Source organism: Panthera uncia, assembly GCF_023721935.1.
Source record: "Panthera uncia isolate 11264 chromosome B3 unlocalized genomic scaffold, Puncia_PCG_1.0 HiC_scaffold_1, whole genome shotgun sequence".
In the NCBI taxonomy this organism is placed as follows: Eukaryota; Metazoa; Chordata; class Mammalia; order Carnivora; family Felidae; genus Panthera; species Panthera uncia.
This window is the reverse complement of record NW_026057582.1, coordinates 22,188,325-22,207,819: the sequence shown is the minus strand read 5'-3', so window position 1 is coordinate 22,207,819 and position 19,495 is coordinate 22,188,325. Positions and strand designations below refer to the sequence as shown.

At 38.5% G+C, this 19,495-nt stretch overlaps 1 pseudogene; it reads right to left on the bottom strand.

Annotated features, from left to right (window-relative positions):
- Positions 1-3,706: 3,706 nt before the first annotated feature.
- The window catches only part of LOC125910293 (ribosome biogenesis protein NSA2 homolog), a 37,877-nt pseudogene continuing 22,088 nt past the window's right edge, over positions 3,707-19,495 (bottom strand).

Sequence of the window (19,495 nt, the reverse complement as noted above, 5' to 3'; positions counted from 1 at the left end):
GAGTGTTTTTTTTTTTAAATAAAGAATGGGTGCTGAATATCATCAGATGCTTTTTCACTATCTATTGAGATAGTGCTTTCCTTCTTATTTATGAGCTGAATTATCATAATAAATTCTATTATTAAACTACTCTTGCATTTCTGAAATAAATACTAATTATGTTGTATTATTTTCTAAAACACTACTATGCCTTTTTAGTAGTATTTTACTTTAATAAAATACTGTTCACAAATGAAATTTTTCAATAGTTTTATTTTCTTATTGTCTCCTTATCTACATTTAATAATAGATTATAGTTGACAAGAGGAACAAGAGGATTCGAATTGGAAGAGTCCATTTATATGTGGATTTTTTTTGATACAGTGCCGTAAATGTATTTTCTCTTATTATCTTTTTTTAATGTTTATTTTATTTTTGAGAGAGAAAGAGAGAGTGTGCACTCACAAGCAAGCCAGGGGAGAAGCAGAGAGAGGGACAGAGGATCCGAAGCAGGCTCTGTGCTGACAGCAGAGAGTGTGATGTGGGCTCAAACCCATGAACCATGAGATCATGACCCAAGCCAAAGTTGGGTGCTTAACCGACTGAGCCACCCAGGTTCCCCTCTTTCTTATTATCTTAATAACATTTTCTTTTCTCTAGCTTACTTTATTGTAAGAATACAGTATATAGCATAACAAAATATGTGTTAATTGACTATTTATGTTATCTGTAAGGCTTCCTTCTGGTCAACAGTAGACTGTTCATGGTTAAAGTTTTGGACTTTCAGCGTGCCTGGGTGGCTCAGTCTGTTAAGCGCCCAACTTTGGCTCAGGTCATGATCTCGCCATTCATGAGTTTGAGCCCCCGGGTCGGGCTCTGTGCTGACAGCTTCAGATGCTGCTTCAGATGCTGTCTCCCTCTCTCTCTGCCCATCCCCCGCTCATGCTCTATGTCTCTCAAAAATAAATTTTCAGCTGCATGTGGGGTCGGCACCTGTAACCCTCATGTTGTTCAAGGGTCAGATGAAATTCAGCTCCTTTATCCTTGATGGTGTAAGAGTGGCTTATGGTTATCTCTAGGTATAAGGTACTGTGTTTGTATGTCTGTTTGTATGTGTGTGTTTTGTTCTGCCAGTGACATATCTACATTAAATTCATGCAAAGTCTTCTCATCTATCTCTCTATCCACCATCTTTCTCACTCTCCCTGTCTCTATAAATCTATCAAGTATTCATCTATATATATATACTATTGCCTCCTCTGAGTAATTTTGATTTTCATCTTCTAAAATAGCTGCTGAAATTTTTATTTGTATCTTCAGTGCCTCCCTTTTTTCTTGTGTTTTTCTCGGATTTTTGAGATAGCATTTGAAAATGGTAGTGAATACTCACATAGCTCTTTATAGACAGGCACTGTTCTCAGTGTTTTTCATGTATTGACTCAATTCAATCTTCATAGCCACCTACTTCTGGTTGAACATGATAAACTATATTAGTTGGGATTGATTTGGGAAAACAAAACACCCCAGATATTTCAGCAAAGAGTACTTAGGGTATTGGTTAAACAAGTTTGGAACACTGAAAAATCAAAATGAGAACAGTGAAGTAACCTAGAGCCATATGGAAGTAATAGTGGCAGAAAGTGGCTGCCACCTATAAGTGTAGGGAAATTTATGAAAGAGTTTCAGAACCTAGAAACTCCATAGAATTGGAGGGCAGAATTCTGAGCAGGAGATGCCAGTGTAGGTCAGGTAGGCAGAGGAGGGGTCTCTTGGAGATGAGGCAGTGCCCACTGTATGGATATTGATGAGGGAGAGTGAAGAAGCTTGTTCTGGGATGCCAAAAGAAGGTAGAAGACTAGAACCAACTGCTATTTCCAGGATTACCTCCTATTGTTAGGACCCTGGTAACATTAACTACAAACAAACCAGGAAATTCCTACCCCTGCCTCTTAGTTGTGCTTTTTGTGCTCTCTGTGGGCATAACTTTATAGTTCATAAAATGACAAAGAGAAATAAGTTTACAAATTCATAGCTCCAGCTTCATAGAGAAAAGTATTGTAGGATATACTTAGAGTTTAAAGAAAAAAGCTTAATAATGAGCACCAAAAATTTAAATAATTTTTCTAATGTCACACAGCCAGGAAGTATAGACCTAGTATTCAAACCTAGGCAGTCTGTTTCCAGCATCTGTGCTCTTAACCACCACACAATATTACCTCTCCAACTGTTTAAATTCCAGAAAACTACTTAATTCTATCTCACTAGTTTCTCTCAAACTATGGTCTTTCTTCTGTTCTGCCCAACTACTGAGTATTATTTCAATGATGAGAGTTTTGTTTATTTTTAAATTTTTAAAATTTTATTATGGTAAGAACACTTAACATGATGTTTATGCTCTTAAATTATGAAGTGTACAATACAGTGTTGTTAACTATAGGCATAATGTTGTACAGATCTCTAGAAGTTGTTCATTTTCTATTATTGAAACTTTATACTCACGTAATAGCAACTCCTCATTCCCCCCACCAGGCCCTGGCAACCACCATTCTACTCTCTTCTTCTCTGACTTAAACTATTCTAGGTAGCTTATATAAGTGGAATCATGAAGTGTTTGTCCTTCTGTGGCTGGATTATTCTACTAAGTATAATGTCCTCAAGGTTCATCCATGTAGTCACATATTCTTTTTTAAGGCTAAATAATATTCCATTTTTTTCTGTATAACACCCTTTCTTTCCCCATTCATCCATCAACGGGCATTTAAGTTGTTTCCACATCTGGGCTATGTGTGAATAGTGCTGCAGTAAATATGGAAGTACTAATATCTCTCGATTCTTTTTGGATAAATACACAGAAATGAGATTGCTGGATCATATGCTAATTTTATTTAATTAATTATTTGTTTGTTTGTTTGTTTAGTTACTTATCCTCAAGCTAGCTAACATATAGTGTAGTCTTGGCTTCAGGAGTAGAACCCAGTGATTCATCTCTTACGTATGACACCCCATGCTCTTCCTGAAGAGTACCCTCCTTAATGCCCGTCACCCATTTAACCCATCCCCATCAACCCTCAGGTTTTATGGTTTGCCTTTCTCTCTGTCTTCATCTTATTTTTTCCTTCCCTTCCCCTATGTTCATCTATTAAGTTTCTCCACATATGAATGAAATCAGATGATATCTGTCTTTCTCTGACTTATTTCGCTTAGCATAATAGCCTCCAGTTCCATCCACATTGTTGAAAAGGCCAAGATTTCGTTGTTTTTTGTGAGAACTTCCATAATATTTTTCATAACAGCTACACTCTTATATTCTTATCAACAGTAGTTCCATTTTTTCCCCATATTCTCGCCAATAATGATGACAGCTTTTCTTTATATATTAGGTTAATTTTATTATGGGTCAAATATCTTCTTACATTTCTGAGGATATAAATAATACTTACCCTAAACTTCTTGTTATGATTATTCTAAGTCTCTGTCCTCATGATTAAGTTACTCTTTTATTGAGGAACAACAAACTACTAGCTTTCCTCAAGTGGTCGATGACTTTTTTTAAGTAAGTCACTTTAATGTTTTTTGGTTTTTTTGTGTGTGGTTTTTTTCTACAGTAGAATAAATAGTTCTCTTGGTAATTGCAGACATATGAGGCTCTTGGGTAGTATTAAGAAACATCTCAGTAATGCTGGTTTTCCTGATTGGCGTGTAGTCTTCAATAATTGTCAGGAGTTACTTATATGAAATTGATGTCAAAATATAGGGCCACATTTATGCATCCATTATTTTCAAGATTGCTGGTTACCTGTGGGTATAATTTCCCCCAATACTTTGCCTTCTTGTGTCCCAAGGTCCAACCTGCTCATGTTCACCTCAGTGACACTCCTTTGGTAATGATACCCAAAGTTGCATATAGTGGGGATAGGACATTCTTATTTATACCAAGTATTGATAGGCAAAAGGTGCTGTTCAGTTCAGGATGAGTTTACGTGCACTTTTGAAACATAAATCCATTGGCTTAATGAGTCTTTCATATTTAGGTGGTTTTTGAGTACAGCTATTTCCAACAAAGCAGACTTTAGTAAATATCCTCTTCCACATCTTCTCCTTTCTCCTTTCTGTTCAAATAACTTAATACTTCTGTTTCTTTCCAGACAGGAATTTGGGCAGAACTTTCCTGCTCTCATTTTTTGTTTTTGTTTAATCATATTAGAAAGTATTTTAGCTCAGGACTGTTCCCTTCTGTCCAGTGGATTTGTAGGTACTGCTCCTTGTGGAGTCTTTTTTTTAATCATTAGTTTGTTTGGTGCTTCTCTTTTCCTGCATCTTGGTAGTTTTCATTTGTATTTTCTCAGCATGGCTCTGTTTATGGTAGAGCTTAGCATTCAAACCAATCATCATTTTTGCCTTTCAACATTTATGAGCCTCTCGACTTTCCTTCTTTCTCCTTTTCTCATGCTAATCCAAATTCAATATGTTCCTTTTGTGGCATGGTGATAACTGCCAAGTGATCAGGTGTACCTGCCAGGTGCAAAGAAGCTCTCAGTTTTGGGATCTCAGAGATGTATGAGCTGACTCCACACCAGCCACCACAGGAAGGGGACAGTTGTAAAATGACCAGTTCCAGAAAAAGCATGATGTAATTGGTAACTATTGGTGTGCTTTAATGTCTATAGCCGAAATACCTTGCTGGATTGACTGTCCACTTATGGGGAGAGGTGAGATGAATTGCTGTGGCCTGGATTTAGCAGGTTTCTTTCAGAGTAGAGAGGCTTGGGTGCAATATGGCAGCCTTCAGCATTATCCCATTTCCTTGACCCCAAATTCTCACAGCCTAATACCCTCCTACCTCCATCTCACCTGAGTCTGAAACCTCTGTGGCTGTTCTCTGGACTAAAAAGGTAGGTTATGCAGAATCTGTCCTGCTTGGTTCCCTCTTCCGATAACTGTTTGGTTACTCTTAGTACCTCTCTTGAACTCAGAGTCCACTACACTTGGTTATGAAGCTCCCTTGGGACCTTTCCCAACTTTTCTAGAAGCAAAATATGTTCTGTGTCTTGGGAACTTAAATTTTTTCTCACTTCATTCTTCTCATTTCCCATTTTTCAAGAATTTTTCATGTGTTATGGTCCATTAAGAGTTTTCATTCTTGATCGACATACCAGATGTGAATTTTAAAAAGACAATACATAATCATTTGTAGAGATATTTTATGACATGGAGTGGCTAAAGTAGTGCTAAGTCTGCCATCCAGAATGAAATTTTACATCTTTTTTTTTAATGGGTTTTTTACTCTTCATAATATTTTGGAACATTTTTTTTTTTTAATTTTTTTTTCTTCAACGTTTTTTTTAATTTATTTTTGGGACAGAGAGAGACATAGCATGAACGGGGGAGGGGCAGAGAGAGAGGGAGACACAGAATCGGAAACAGGCTCCAGGCTCCGAGCCATCAGCCCAGAGCCTGACGCGGGGCTCGAACGCACAGACCGCGAGATCGTGACCTGGCTGAAGTCGGACGCTTAACCGACTGCGCCACCCAGGCACCCCATGGAACATTTTTAATGAATCAATTAAACACACTTCCATGAAAGGAGGTACATGTTATTTTAAGGTTGCAATAGTGTTGTAGATATGAATATACCACATAGACATTCCCATTGATGACCATTTTCATTTCTTTCCAATTTTTACTGTTATAAACAATACTGAAATAGTGCATCACACACTTTTGAAATTGTCTCTATAGGATTGATTTTTCAGTGCAGATTTATAAAGTCAAAAAGATATATTCATGCGATGTGATTTTCGGAGAAAGAGATCATTCTTTTTTCTCCATGTTTTTGTTAACCCCATTTGCATTAGATCGAGGTGCTTATTGTTCTGGCTATTTCAGTCCAGGGAGTTGAGTGATGGCCCGTCATCTCTAAGTATCCTCATTTAATCAGAGTAGTAGAACCAGGACAGAGATGGGTATTCAAACAGAGAAGCATCATGCAAAAAAGAAGCATCACCCATGGATTCCAAGAACATTAAAATGGGGCTACAATATCTGTTGATAAATAAATGACAGTGTTTTTCATTAAAATGTTTACTTAGAAATATGCAGAAAAATAACATGTCCTGAAGTCAAACAACTAATTTCTAAAAATTATCAGAAGCTTTACACACACCAAGAAACATTTAATCCTTTTCAGCAAAGAGATCTTTTCTTCACATCCTAAATCCTTTTTCTCAATAGACTCAAATCCCAACATCTGTTTTCATTCCTCTTTTAAACATCTTCTTACCCATTCTGGACTTCTTTCCAACAATTAACACTTTCAAGTTCTGTTCCTTTCTCTTATCCTCATGTATAAGCTCCAAAATGTCTGTGTCAGAACAAGCATCTGATAAACCTACCAGAATAACCCTGGGTACAAAAGTTATTAATCTGAGATGAGCTAATTCATAACAGATGACCAAAATATCACTAGAATTTGCTAGAAATGTGCTGTGTGTGACTTGTTATTTTTTCTAGAAACTATAAGAAAGCACAGGCAGGACATACAAACACACACACATACACACAGGAAAGAAGAGAAGGAAAAAGAAAAAGAAACAATTGCTTTGGCAGATGGTGTTTCAAAAGCCATGTTTCCAGTTCTACAATTGCAGAACCTTGCCATTTCTCCCATCAGAAGGTAGAGTCTAATGTTCACTCCTTGAATGTAGCTCAACATTTGTGACTGCCCAATAAACAGAATGCAAAGGAAGAGATACTGTGTGACTTTTGAGGCTAGGACACCAAAGGTGATACAGCTTCCATCTGGGTCTTTCTCTGGGACCCTCCCTTTTGGACCTCAGCCACCAAATTTTGAGGAATCCAAGGCTCCATGAAGAAGCCACCTATAGGTGATCTGGTTGACAGTCCTAAATCAAGTCCCAGATGAAAGCTATTATCAATTGCCAGGCATGCAAGTGAATAGCCTCCAGATGATTCCAGTCCCTAGTCTTCCTTGGTAGTATCTTCCAGATGAGGCTTCATCAATATGGATCAGAGACAAGCTATCTCTCCTGTGCCCTATTCAAGTTCCCGACACATAGAGAATCTGTAACAAATGGATGCTTTTGCCTTATTTGGGGAAATCATGGAAAAACAACTTTCACCCTTATAAAAATGGAATACTCACGTTGAGTTATTGAAATTAATAAATATTGAAGCATATATGTTTAAAACATCAGGTTTGAACAAGGCTGGACACATTCACACCCTTCCATCACCAATGCTGGTTCTAGTGTAGAATTAATTATTTTACTAGAGATATGAATCAATATCAATGGATCTCAGATGTTTCAGGTGGGCACTTCTTCCTGTCCTTTGGTATTTTCTCTCCTGTGTAGCTGAAAATGTTTAAAATTGCAATAGATTCTCCTAATGTTTAATTGAAAATTTCCCTTCCTATGTTTTAAGGCATTGTCTCTAAGGTTCCTATCTAATGTCAGCCTTGACCCTCCTATTGCATGCTGTATACTCTACTGAGATTCATTTCTCTTTCTTGGCACCTGCATTCTCTGTTAGGTTGGTAGAGTTGAATGAGAATTAATATTTATTCATTTGGAAGGAATTGATAAGTTTATTATTTAGCAAGTATATTTCAGAATGCCTTAGGCTTATCTATTAAGGATTCCTACTCCTTTAGATCATAAAAAAAAAGCAGTAAGGTTTTACCCAAGACACCTATTAGGTCAGCCCTGCAAAAAGAAATCAAATTGGGTAAGACCTTGTTTTGTTTTTAGTTTTAGTGAGCAAGACTCTTTGCTTGGACTCAAAGCTTGGTGCAACAGTTAATGGGAAATTTTATCTCTTTCTGATGATGTGCAAATAGTCACACAGTTGAGTGTGAGTCTTATATTCAATCAAAGATTAAAGCCTACGTTCATTTATGGTGTCTCAGGTTCTGTTTTGGTAATGAAATTCAGTGTTTTAAAAAAATTTACTCTGCAGCTTGTTCTAACACAATTGCTATCTGACTACATTTATAACCTACACCATACCATATATGGATAAAATAATGAAATTTCACAGAGAATTAATTTAATGTTCTCAGGGGAATTTTCCATATCTGTTTTTTTCTTTACTTACCAAATATGGCTGTGTGAATAAGGGAGGGGAAAGACATGGGAAACTAGATTCTATTCCATTGCTGCGGTTTGATCTAAAGCAACTAAGACACATTCTTTTTTCAGGTTCCTCAGATGGAAAATTTGCTACTCATGTTGCTCCTTTATCTTCCTAGGTGAGGTATAGATAATGAATGGGATACTGTTGCTGATTTGAAGATGAATATGTTAGAGAGGTGTTAGGATTAAATAATAATTTGTAATTTGTGGTATTAAATAGTCTAGTGTTACTTTTAAATCACTACCTCATAAATTAGAGTTGCCAAAAGTGATCTAAAATTGGAAATATGTAGGGGCACCTAGGTGGCTCAGTCGGTTAAGTGTCAGACCCTTGATTTCAGCTCAGGTCATGATCTCACAGTTTGTGAGATGAAGCCCCATGTCAGGCTCCATGCTGACTGCACAGAGCCTGCTTAGGATTCTCTCCCTCTCTCTCTCTGAAAGTAAATAAATAAACTCTAAATAAAATGAGAATATGTAGCATTAATACTCTATTCCTTGTGTCTTGAAAACCAGACATGTTTGCTGCTACAGCTACTTTATGATTCTTGGTGTGCATGTATATATACGTGTGTATGTTTACAAAATGAAACAAAGACCAGAGAAGTATATCCTTTGAGAGAAAGTGCATACAAATAGGAAAAGCTTTTTACCCTGAGGTTATTGATAACTTTCTCTCCAGTTCCTTTCAGGATTTTTCCTTCAGATAATCATGGAGCTGAGAGAGTAGGACAGAACTCACCCATACTGGATGTTACACTTGCTGGATGTTTTCTACTCCTTTAGTGTAGCTTCTTATCTCAAGCAGGCTTCCTTTTTGGCAGTGTCCAATCATGACAGAACTATGTATGTAAGAGAACTCAGAACATAGACATAGCTAGAACGTCTTCATTCGTTATGAGCTAAAATATAAGTGTGCTTATATGAAACGTGTCCTTGTGTTTGTTTTGGTTTAAAATAGGTTTCTCTGATTCTGGGTTGAGCTTCATATTCTAGCCCATGAAAATAATTTTCCAGATGGATTTCTTAGGCAGTTAATTTAGTACTTTCTAGTCATGGCAATAGAATTTTGAAGTGGCCCTATTTTTTTCCCTCTTTTTGGACTACTGTAAAATATCCTCCACTCAGTCAACACTTAACTGTGAACTATGGTGTGTGACCAACTCTATTGGTGAAACTATCTATTCTTGCAAGAAATAAGGGCATGCGGATTTGGGAGATTAGTTTGTGCTCCACAGTCACAATTCTTTTTCTTTTAATGAACTTAGGACATTATTCTCAAAGCATTCAGGGGGCAGGTCTTTCCGGCATTTTTTCTTATAATAGCCGTAATCACCATTAGTACTACTGTCACTGCATTCTGTTTTGTGGCTACCTACCAGATGTCAGACATTGCTCTCCACGTTCAATATGTTATCTTCTTAAACTTTGTGAAATAGATATAACCCCTTGTTTTACAAATGAGTAAGTCATAGTCACCAAAGCACAGTGGCTATAGTAAAATTATTGGTGTCACAGAGACTTGAACGCAGTCTCTGCCACTTCAGAGATGTGGTATTATTGCTTAAGTCATTGGATTTTTTTTTTAATCTCAACGTCATAAAAATGTTTGGTTTGAGGGAACCATGAAGCAAAAAACAAATGAAAGAAAAACAAAAAGCAAAAAACAAAACAAGCAAACAAAACAGACAACCAGACTTTAAAGATTCTTTCCCCACCCCACCCCCCCTTCAGGTGTCTAAACTGTTGTAAAAATGACCAACACCCACGTTGATCAGGTGAACTTGAACTTCTGATTAATTTCCCTTGAAGTTTAATAAATCAGTCATTCTTACTGATAAGCTGACGTGTTTAAGTAACCAAGGAATTCATTTTATGTGTTTTTATATATGTATTTAAATTCTAAACGGCCTAAAAATATTATTTTTGTCCTAAGTTTAAGCTACCATGAAGTTATGACTGAATCTCTGGTTAATCAAGAGTTTTTATCATTTCAGTTTAAATCATTCTCTTATAGAAGAAAACAAGTATTAATTGGAAAACCGAAGTATTAACCAAAGTTGATTTTAAGTTATCATGTCTCTTGGCACCCTTTCTTTTCAAATGAAGTTCCGTTAGCTTTTTCACTTACACTTTAAACCAAGACATTTAAAATTTTTTTTAACGTTTATTCATTTTTGAGACAGAGAGAGACAGAGCATGAATGGGGGAAGGTCATAGAAAGAGGGAGACACAGAATCTGAAACAGGCTGCAGGCTCTGAACTGTCAGCACAGAGCCCGACGCAGGGCTCGAACTCACGGACCGCGAGATCATGACCTGAGCCGAAGTCAGACGCCCAACCGACTGAGCCACCCAGGCGCCCCTAAACCAAGACATTTAAACTGACAATAGCCAGAAAAATAAAGAGAGAGACACTATGGGGTTTTTTAAATCTCAGCTCTGGAAAACCAATATGCGTATTCAGTCTTCCAGGATTCATACTTAGTCTAGAAGACACAGTCCAGATGTGCAATGCTCTTTGGTGAGATTTAAAGTCTTCATCTGGCCCAGGGTATGTGGAATCTTTGAAGCTTCCTCTGAACAGAGGTATATGCAGTAAAATACCACCTCTGGTTGCCCACAAGAGGAGCCTCCTCACCTTCTAATTTGGCCAGATTTCTGTGATAGGCTTTGTTCAGAAAGGATGAGTTGTGTATTAATGGGTACTAAATACCTTATACTACCAAAGAGTGTTCCTTTTCATCTTCTGGTATCAGATGATCACAGTAATCTAGGGAGAACATTATTTTGTGCTGAGGTGACTTTTTCTTCTGAATACTTCAAAGTGAAACTATCATTAAACCTGAGTGGCAGTCATTATTTGCCTCTAAAACCCAAATGAGCAGATGAGTGGGGACTGTCTAAATGGCAAAGGGCGTGACAACTGACAGAATTCTAAACCTGATGCTCAACCTATCCCTTGTCATGAGGACAATGATATGGAGATAGATTTTATACTATGGAGGGTCCACATAAGAGAGATATTCCCCAATTGTGGTCTGTCAATTAAAAAACACTCAACAAGAATTTGTTTAATGCCTACCATGTGCAGTGTTGTCCCTGAGCCACATCACTCTCTGGGAACTGTTCTTCAGAGCAAACAATAAGCCACACTCATGAGCAAGTTCTTAACAGCTATGACCTTAAAGGATAGAAGTGTGGTTTCACATTAAAGTTTTCCAACTGGAATTAAATGCTGGAAAAGGCATGGGAGTCAGAGACACAGCTAATCCCACATCCTATAGACAGATACAGAAGACTTACTTAGAAAAGACTTTGCTAGAAACATGATTCACCCCAGTTTGAAATGTCTTAAAGGGAAATGTTCACAATTTTCCATGGAAGCTCAAATTCATGGTCTGTTAGAAGCTGGTATCCCCCTATTTCCTTGAATTTAAAGGAGAATATTTTTCTTTCTCTTTTTGAATCTTTCGCCTCCTGTTATTTCCTTACAGTGTAATGCTTACCCTATTCCATTATCATTTCCATGTAACTGTGGTTTGGAAGTTGATACCTAAGGATTTCTAAAAGTTGGCCAAATATCCTTGGAAGGTACCTTGATGATTATCTCAGATCCACTAAGATATCTGCATTTTATATCGCATATAAATTAAAAATAAGTGCATTTTTGCTATAAAAAAGGCTGAAAAATCCTATTTAAATAACCCTGTGTGGAACTCTTTTATAATCAATTCTTTAAATTATTCCCTTACTAAAATTTGAGGTAAATGAAGGTAGCAAGGTTCTCTGGCACTTGGATCATTAAGTATCTGCCTTCCTTTACCATATCATAAAAGACAGTCTTTTGCCTTGGTTTTCTTTCCTGTGTCTATTTAAAGAATGCTTTGCCTGCATGCCTTTGACACATTGCATTTCATATCCTGCTTAGCCTTTGCTGGTCAAGAGAGCTTGGGTTTTCTTTTTTAGAAGGTCCATTTGCTTAGAGACAAATTATATGAAATGATATCAGTAAAGGTGGCCTTGGGTGATGAACATGTGCTCATATCATTCATGTGCATGCCCTTCAACCCAGTACAAATTAACTTTTAATATGTTAATTAAATCACTGTCTCCTTAAGAACAGAGAGCACATCTCTATCCTCCCTTCTCTCTCAGTCTTTCTGTCTTCTATCGTGCCTAGTAGGGTGTTGTATACTTTGTGATTGCACTGAGGAAAGGGTGCTGGCACACTTTGAAGACATAGTAATATAATAATAATAAAACCTTCTATTTTCTTTTCTAGTTTCCTAATCTAAACTCTGTATCTTTCTATCAATCACTCTTATGGTTCCCCTCAGCTCCCTTCATTTCAATTGTATTCTTCCCGTAAGAAAATGAACAAACCAATGTCAATTTTCAGGTGGCAATCTCATGCATTTCCATGGCTTTATTTACTATGTATGCAGGTGACAGCCTGCTCATTCCATCAATCACAGAGGTAAATTCCCATGAGTCCCCGAGATGCCTCGATTTATTATCCCTGGACTATTCCCTTTGAGAGATTTATCAAAGAAAGGGTGTTTCAGAGAAACCTAACAATCCTTGCATTGAGGTTCACTCAATCATTCAGACAGTCTAAGGAATCACATTTGTGAAGCCTCTTGATGCATAAAATAATGCAAAGAGAGGAATAAAACTTACCCTGAACTTGCACTAGTAGGAAAGCCATGAATTGTAGTGATTAAAAACACAGACTTTGGATTCAGCCAGTCTGGATGCAAATCACAGCACACCAATTACTGGCTGTGTGATGAGGGCCAGTTCCTGAATCTCAGTTTCCTCATATGCGAAAAGAAGTAAGAATATCTACCTCATACGACTGCTGAGAAAATCGAATGAGATAATGGTTGTAAATATGAAACCTAGTAAGATGTGCATTTTCCCAAAACTGTAACTATAGTTATTCTTAAAGGCTGCAAAATGGCCAATCTCATTATGAGAAGGTTTCTTATTTCAGTTTCACAGATTCCTTTAGTTAAATCTCATTTTTCAAAATATCTCTATTGAACATGGTAGGGAGCACATATTATCAGACACCACCAGTCCTGTTTTGCCATCTGCAGCATTATCAAGGGGCAGGGGAGCCATCTCATCACATTACGAATTTGGCAGAAGGATTAAAGATGTATATAGTTTGAATCATAGGCTATGTGTTAATTAGTATAAAAGCCAAAGGAGTACTTGATTTAAGTTCAACTTGAAATTTTTAACTTATTTCTCAGTTCAGTGGGACAGTAATATTAATAGCTAGCATTAATGGAGTGATTACTCTGTGCCAGGCACTAGATTCCCTAGCACAAATATTTCTCAATTTAGGGGAACATTCTGTAGGTGTCTGGGACAACAATCCTTGGGTAGGGAATAATTATTGTGCCTTCTCCTCAAGTGAATCAAAATTCAAATTAAGTTCTCCTTTGACTTTAGATATGCCAACATCTGGCATCTACTTTGACATCTATGTCTCACCAGGCCATTTATAACTCTCTGATTTTGTCTTCATTCTGAAGGCTGCTTTTTAATGAATTCCTCACCAATGTACAAAGGCCTTAAAGTTCAGTGCATTTTCACAGTCAGAGGCAGATTTTTAGGGATCAGCTGTGTTATCATGTTGGGTCATTTGCGACATCACTAGGATAGTCCTTATTGCCCAATTTTTATTTATTCAATGAAAAAGCAGAGGACAGTTAACACTAAATGACACATCTGAAAGACTTATAAATAGGGTAACTAAGGGGCTACACTAGGCTGAAAGCAGTAATTTCATGGCAGGAAGAATGCCTAAAGGGCTTATTTCAAATTCTGATGATGCAGCAGATCTAGATGCTAGCATTTTATAGTAATGCCTGAACTGACAAACATTAACCAGAGATCATTGCCCATGATACAGGTGGCAATCTATCATGGTAAATGTCAGTCTGGGGAAGACTTTAAAAGCCAAAAAACAAAAAAGATCAGACACAAAGCTCATCCAATTGGACTTTGCTCCCTAGAGGACTTGTAAATTCAGATTATAATTGGGTGACCTCTGCTCTTTATAAGTTCTCAAAAAGTCCTCTCGCTCTGGGTGGTACTGTTTATTGCCCTACATGATTACATATCAGTAGAAGAGAGGCAATCTTTGCATGACACAAAGATTTCCAGGTTCTACATGACGGCCCATGTATTCCAAGCTACATTCAAGTCAATAAAATTTCAAAGTAGTACAAGTGATGGAGTTGGATTCATCCATGTGAATCAGTATTAATAAAATTTAACTCTCAAATTTATTTTTTTTTCAAATCAGAAAGCTAATCTAAAGATCCTAAGCAGAATATATCAGCTTCCCCTTTTAGATCGAATATCCTTATTTCAATCAATATTATGATAGAAATCTCCTATTAATATGTTTTTAAAACATAAAACTGAAATACAACACTCAACTGATTAAAAAATTCTAGGACTCTTGTTCCAGAAATAAAGCCTAAATCACTGGCAGAATACAAAATCTTTCAAAATGACCTCAACTTAACTTTCCAATCTTTTTCCTACATTTCTACTCATCTCCAAAATTTATACCTAAACTATAGCTACATGGATCTGTTGCAGTTTCTTTAAAATTTCATGGACTTTTACCTGTTTCTTGCACTTAAATGACCCACTTCCCTTCTCTGTATGAATGATTCCAAATCAGTCTTCAAACTCCAGCTCCACTACAACTCACAGAGCTGGTTGCCTCCTCCATCTGTGCAGAGTTGATCTATCAGAGCCTCTGCCACATTGTGCTGGCCTCTGACCACATCACAGAGAGTGAAAAACTCTACTTTGCCTTTGTATTTGCAGTACTCAGAATTTCATTTAAGAGTCAGTGGACAAGTAGGTTCCGGAATATGGCGGCCTAGGAGGACGCGGGGCTCACAACGCGTCCTGCCGATCACTTAGATTCCACCTACACCTGCCTAAAGAACCCAGAAAACCGCCAGAGGATTAGCAGAAGGGAGTCTCCGGAGTCAAGCGCAGACTAGAGGCCCACGGAAGAGGGTAGGAAGGGCGGCGAGGCGGTGCGCGCTCCACGGACTGGCGGGAGGGAGCCGGGGCGGAGGGGCGGCTCGCCGGCCAAGCGGAGCCCCCGAGTCGGGCTGGCAAAAGCGGAGGGGCCGGACAGACTGTGTTCCGACAGCAAGCGCGACTTAGCGTCTGGGAGGTCATAAGTTAACAGCTCTGCTCGGAAAGCGGGAAGGCTGGAGGACAAAGGGAGGGAGAGCTGCTGAGCCCCCGGACGGCAGAGCTCAGCTTGGCGGGGAACAAAGGCGCCAGCGCCATCTCCCCCGCCCATCCCCCAGCCAAAATCCCAAAGGGAACCAGTTCCTGCCAGGGAACTTGCTCGCTCCACGCAAACACCCAACTCTGTGCTTCTGCGGAGCCAAACCTCCGGCAGCGGATCTGACTCCCTCCCGCTGCCACAGGGCTCCTCCTGGAGTGGATCACCTAAGGAGAAGCGAGCTAAGCCTGCCCCTCCACCCCCCGTGCACCTTGCCTACCCACCCCAGCTAATACGCCAGATCCCCAGCAACACAAGCCTGGCAGTGTGCAAGTAGCCCAGACGGGACACGCCACCCCACAGTGAATCCCGCCCCTAGGAGAGGGGAAGAGAAGGCACACACCAGTCTGACTGTGGCCCCAGCAGTGGGCTGGGGGCAGACATCGGGTCGGACTGCGGCCCCGCCCACTAACTCCAGTTATACACCACAGCACAGGGGAAGTGCCCTGCAGGTCCTCACCACTCCAGGGACTATCCAAAATGACGAAACGGAAGAATTCCCCTCAGAAGAATCTCCACGAAATAACAACAGCTAATGAACTGATCAAAAAGGATTTAAATAATATAACAGAAAGTGAATTTAGAATAATAGTCATAAAATTAATCGCTGGGCTTGAAAACAGTATACAGGACAGCAGAGAATCTCTTGCCACAAAGATCGAGGGACTAAGGAACAGTCACGAGGAGTTGAAAAACGCTTTAAACGAAATGCAAAACAAAATGGAATCCAGGATGGCTCGGCTTGAAGAGGCAGAGGAGAGAATAGGTGAACTAGAAGATAAAGTTATGGAGAAAGAGGAAGCTGAAAGAAAGAGAGATAAAAAAATCCAGGAGTATGAGGGGAAAATTAGAGAACTAAGTGATACACTAAAAAAAAATAATATACGCATAATTGGTATCCCAGAGGAGGAAGAGAGAGGGAAAGGTGCTGAAGGGGTACTTGAACAAATTATAGCTGAGAACTTCCCTGAACTGGGGAAGGAAAAAGGCATTGAAATCCAAGAGGCACAGAGAACTCCCTTCAGACGTAACTTGAATCGATCTTCTGCACGACATATCATAGTGAAACTGGCAAAATACAAGGATAAAGAGAAAATTCTGAAAGCAGCAAGGGATAAACGTGCCCTCACTTATAAAGGGAGACCTATAAGACTCGTGACTGATCTCTCGTTTGAAACTTGGCAGGCCAGAAAGGCTTGGCACGATATCTACAGTGTGCTAAACAGAAAAAATATGCAGCCGAGAATCCTTTATCCAGCAAGTCTGTCATTTAGAATAGAAGGAGAGATAAAGGTCTTCCCAAACAAACAAAAACTGAAGGAATTTGTCACCACGAAACCAGCCCTACAAGAGATCCTAAGGGGGATCCTGTGAGACAAAGTACCAGAGACATCACTACAAGCATAAAACATACAGACATCACAATGACTCTAAACCCATATCTTTCTATAATAACACTGAATGTAAATGGATTAAATGCGCCAACTAAAAGACATAGGGTATCAGAATGGATAAAAAAACAAGACCGATCTATTTGCTGTCTACAAGAGACCCATTTTAGATCTGAGGACACCTTTAGATTGAGAGTGAGGGGATGGAGAACTATTTATCATGCTCCTGGAAGCCAAAAGAAAGCTGGAGTAGCCATACTTATATCAGACAAACTAGACTTTAAATCAAAGGCTGTAACAAGAGATGAAGAAGGGCATTATATAATAATCACAGGGTCTATCCACCAGGAAGAGCTAACTATTATAAATGTCTATGCGCCAAATACCCGAGCCCCCAGATATATAAAACAATTACTCATAAACATAAGCAACCTTATTGATAAGAATGTGGTCATTGCAGGGGACTTTAACACCCCACTTACAGAAATGGATAGATCATCTAGACACACAGTCAATAAAGAAACAAGGGCCCTGAATGATACATTGGATCAGATGGACTTGACAGATATATTTAGAACTCTGCATCCCAAAGCAACAGAATATACTTTCTTCTCGAATGCACATGGAACATTCTCCAAGATAGATCACATACTGGGTCACAAAACAGCCCTTCATAAGTTTACAAGAATTGAAATTATACCATGCATACTTTCAGACCACAATGCTATGAAGCTTGAAATCAACCACAGGAAAAAGTCTGGAAAACCTCCAAAAGCATGGAGGTTAAAGAACACCCTACTAAAGAATGAATGGGTCAACCAGGCAATTAGAGAAGAAATTAAAAAATATATGGAAACAAACGAAAATGAAAATACAACAATCCAAACGCTTTGGGATGCAGCGAAGGCAGTCCTGAGAGGAAAATACATTGCAATCCAGGCCTATCTCAAGAAACAAGAAAAATCCCAAATACAAAATCTAACAGCACACCTAAAGGAAATAGAAGCAGAACAGCAAAGGCAGCCTAAACCCAGCAGAAGAAGAGAAATAATAAAGATCAGAGCAGAAATAAACAATATAGAATCTAAAAAAACTGTAGAGCAGATCAACGAAACCAAGAGTTGGTTTTTTGAAAAAATAAACAAAATTGACAAACCTCTAGCCAAGCTTCTCAAAAAGAAAAGGGAGATGACCCAAACAGATAAAATCATGAATGAAAATGGAATGATTACAACCAAGCCCTCAGAGATACAAACAATTATCAGGGAATACTATGAAAAATTATATGCCAGCAAATTGGACAACCTGGAAGAAATGGACAAATTTCTAAACACCCACACTCTTCCAAAACTCAATCAGGAGGAAATAGAAAGCTTGAACAGACCCATAACCAGCGAAGAAATTGAATCGGTTATCAAAAATCTCCCAACAAATAAGAGTCCAGGACCAGATGGCTTCCCAGGGGAGTTCTACCAGACATTTAAAGCAGAGATAATACCTATCCTTCTCAAGCTATTCCAAGAAATAGAAAGGGAAGGAAAACTTCCAGACTCATTCTATGAAGCCAGTATTACTTTGATTCCTAAACCAGACAGAGACCCAGTAAAAAAAGAGAACTACAGGCCAATATCCCTGATGAATATGGATGCAAAAATTCTTAATAAGATACTAGCAAATCGAATTCAACAGCATATAAAAAGAATTATTCACCATGATCAAGTGGGATTCATTCCTGGGATGCAGGGCTGGTTCAACATTCGCAAATCGATCAACGTGATACATCACATTAACAAAAAAAAAGAGAAGAACCATATGATCCTGTCAATCGATGCAGAAAAGGCCTTTGACAAAATCCAGCACCCTTTCTTAATAAAAACCCTTGAGAAAGTCGGGATAGAAGGAACATACTTAAAGATCATAAAGGCCATTTATGAAAAGCCCACAGCTAACATCATCCTCAACGGGGAAAAACTGAGAGCTTTTTCCCTGAGATCAGGAACACGACAGGGATGCCCACTGTCACCGCTGTTGTTTAATATAGTGCTGGAAGTTCTAGCATCAGCAATCAGACAACAAAAGGAAATCAAAGGCATCAAAATTGGCAAAGACGAAGTCAAGCTTTCGCTTTTTGCAGATGACATGATATTATACATGGAAAATCCGATAGACTCCACCAAAAGTTTGCTAGAACTGATACATGAATTCAGCAAAGTTGCAGGATACAAAATCAATGTGCAGAAATCAGTTGCATTCTTATACACTAACAATGAAGCAACAGAAAGACAAATGAAGAAACTGATCCCATTCACAATTGCACCAAGAAGCATAAAATACCTAGGAATAAATCTAACCAAAGATGTAAAAGATCTGTATGCTGAAAACTATAGAAAGCTTATGAAGGTAATTGAAGAAGATATAAAGAAATGGAAAGACATTCCCTGCTCATGGATTGGAAGAATAAATATTGTCAAAATGTCAATACTACCCAAAGCTATCTACACATTCAATGCAATCCCAATCAAAATCGCACCAGCATTCTTCTCGAAACTAGAACAAGCAATCCTAAAATTCATATGGAACCACAAAAGGCCCCGAATAGCCAAAGTAATTTTGAAGAAGAAGACCAAAGCAGGA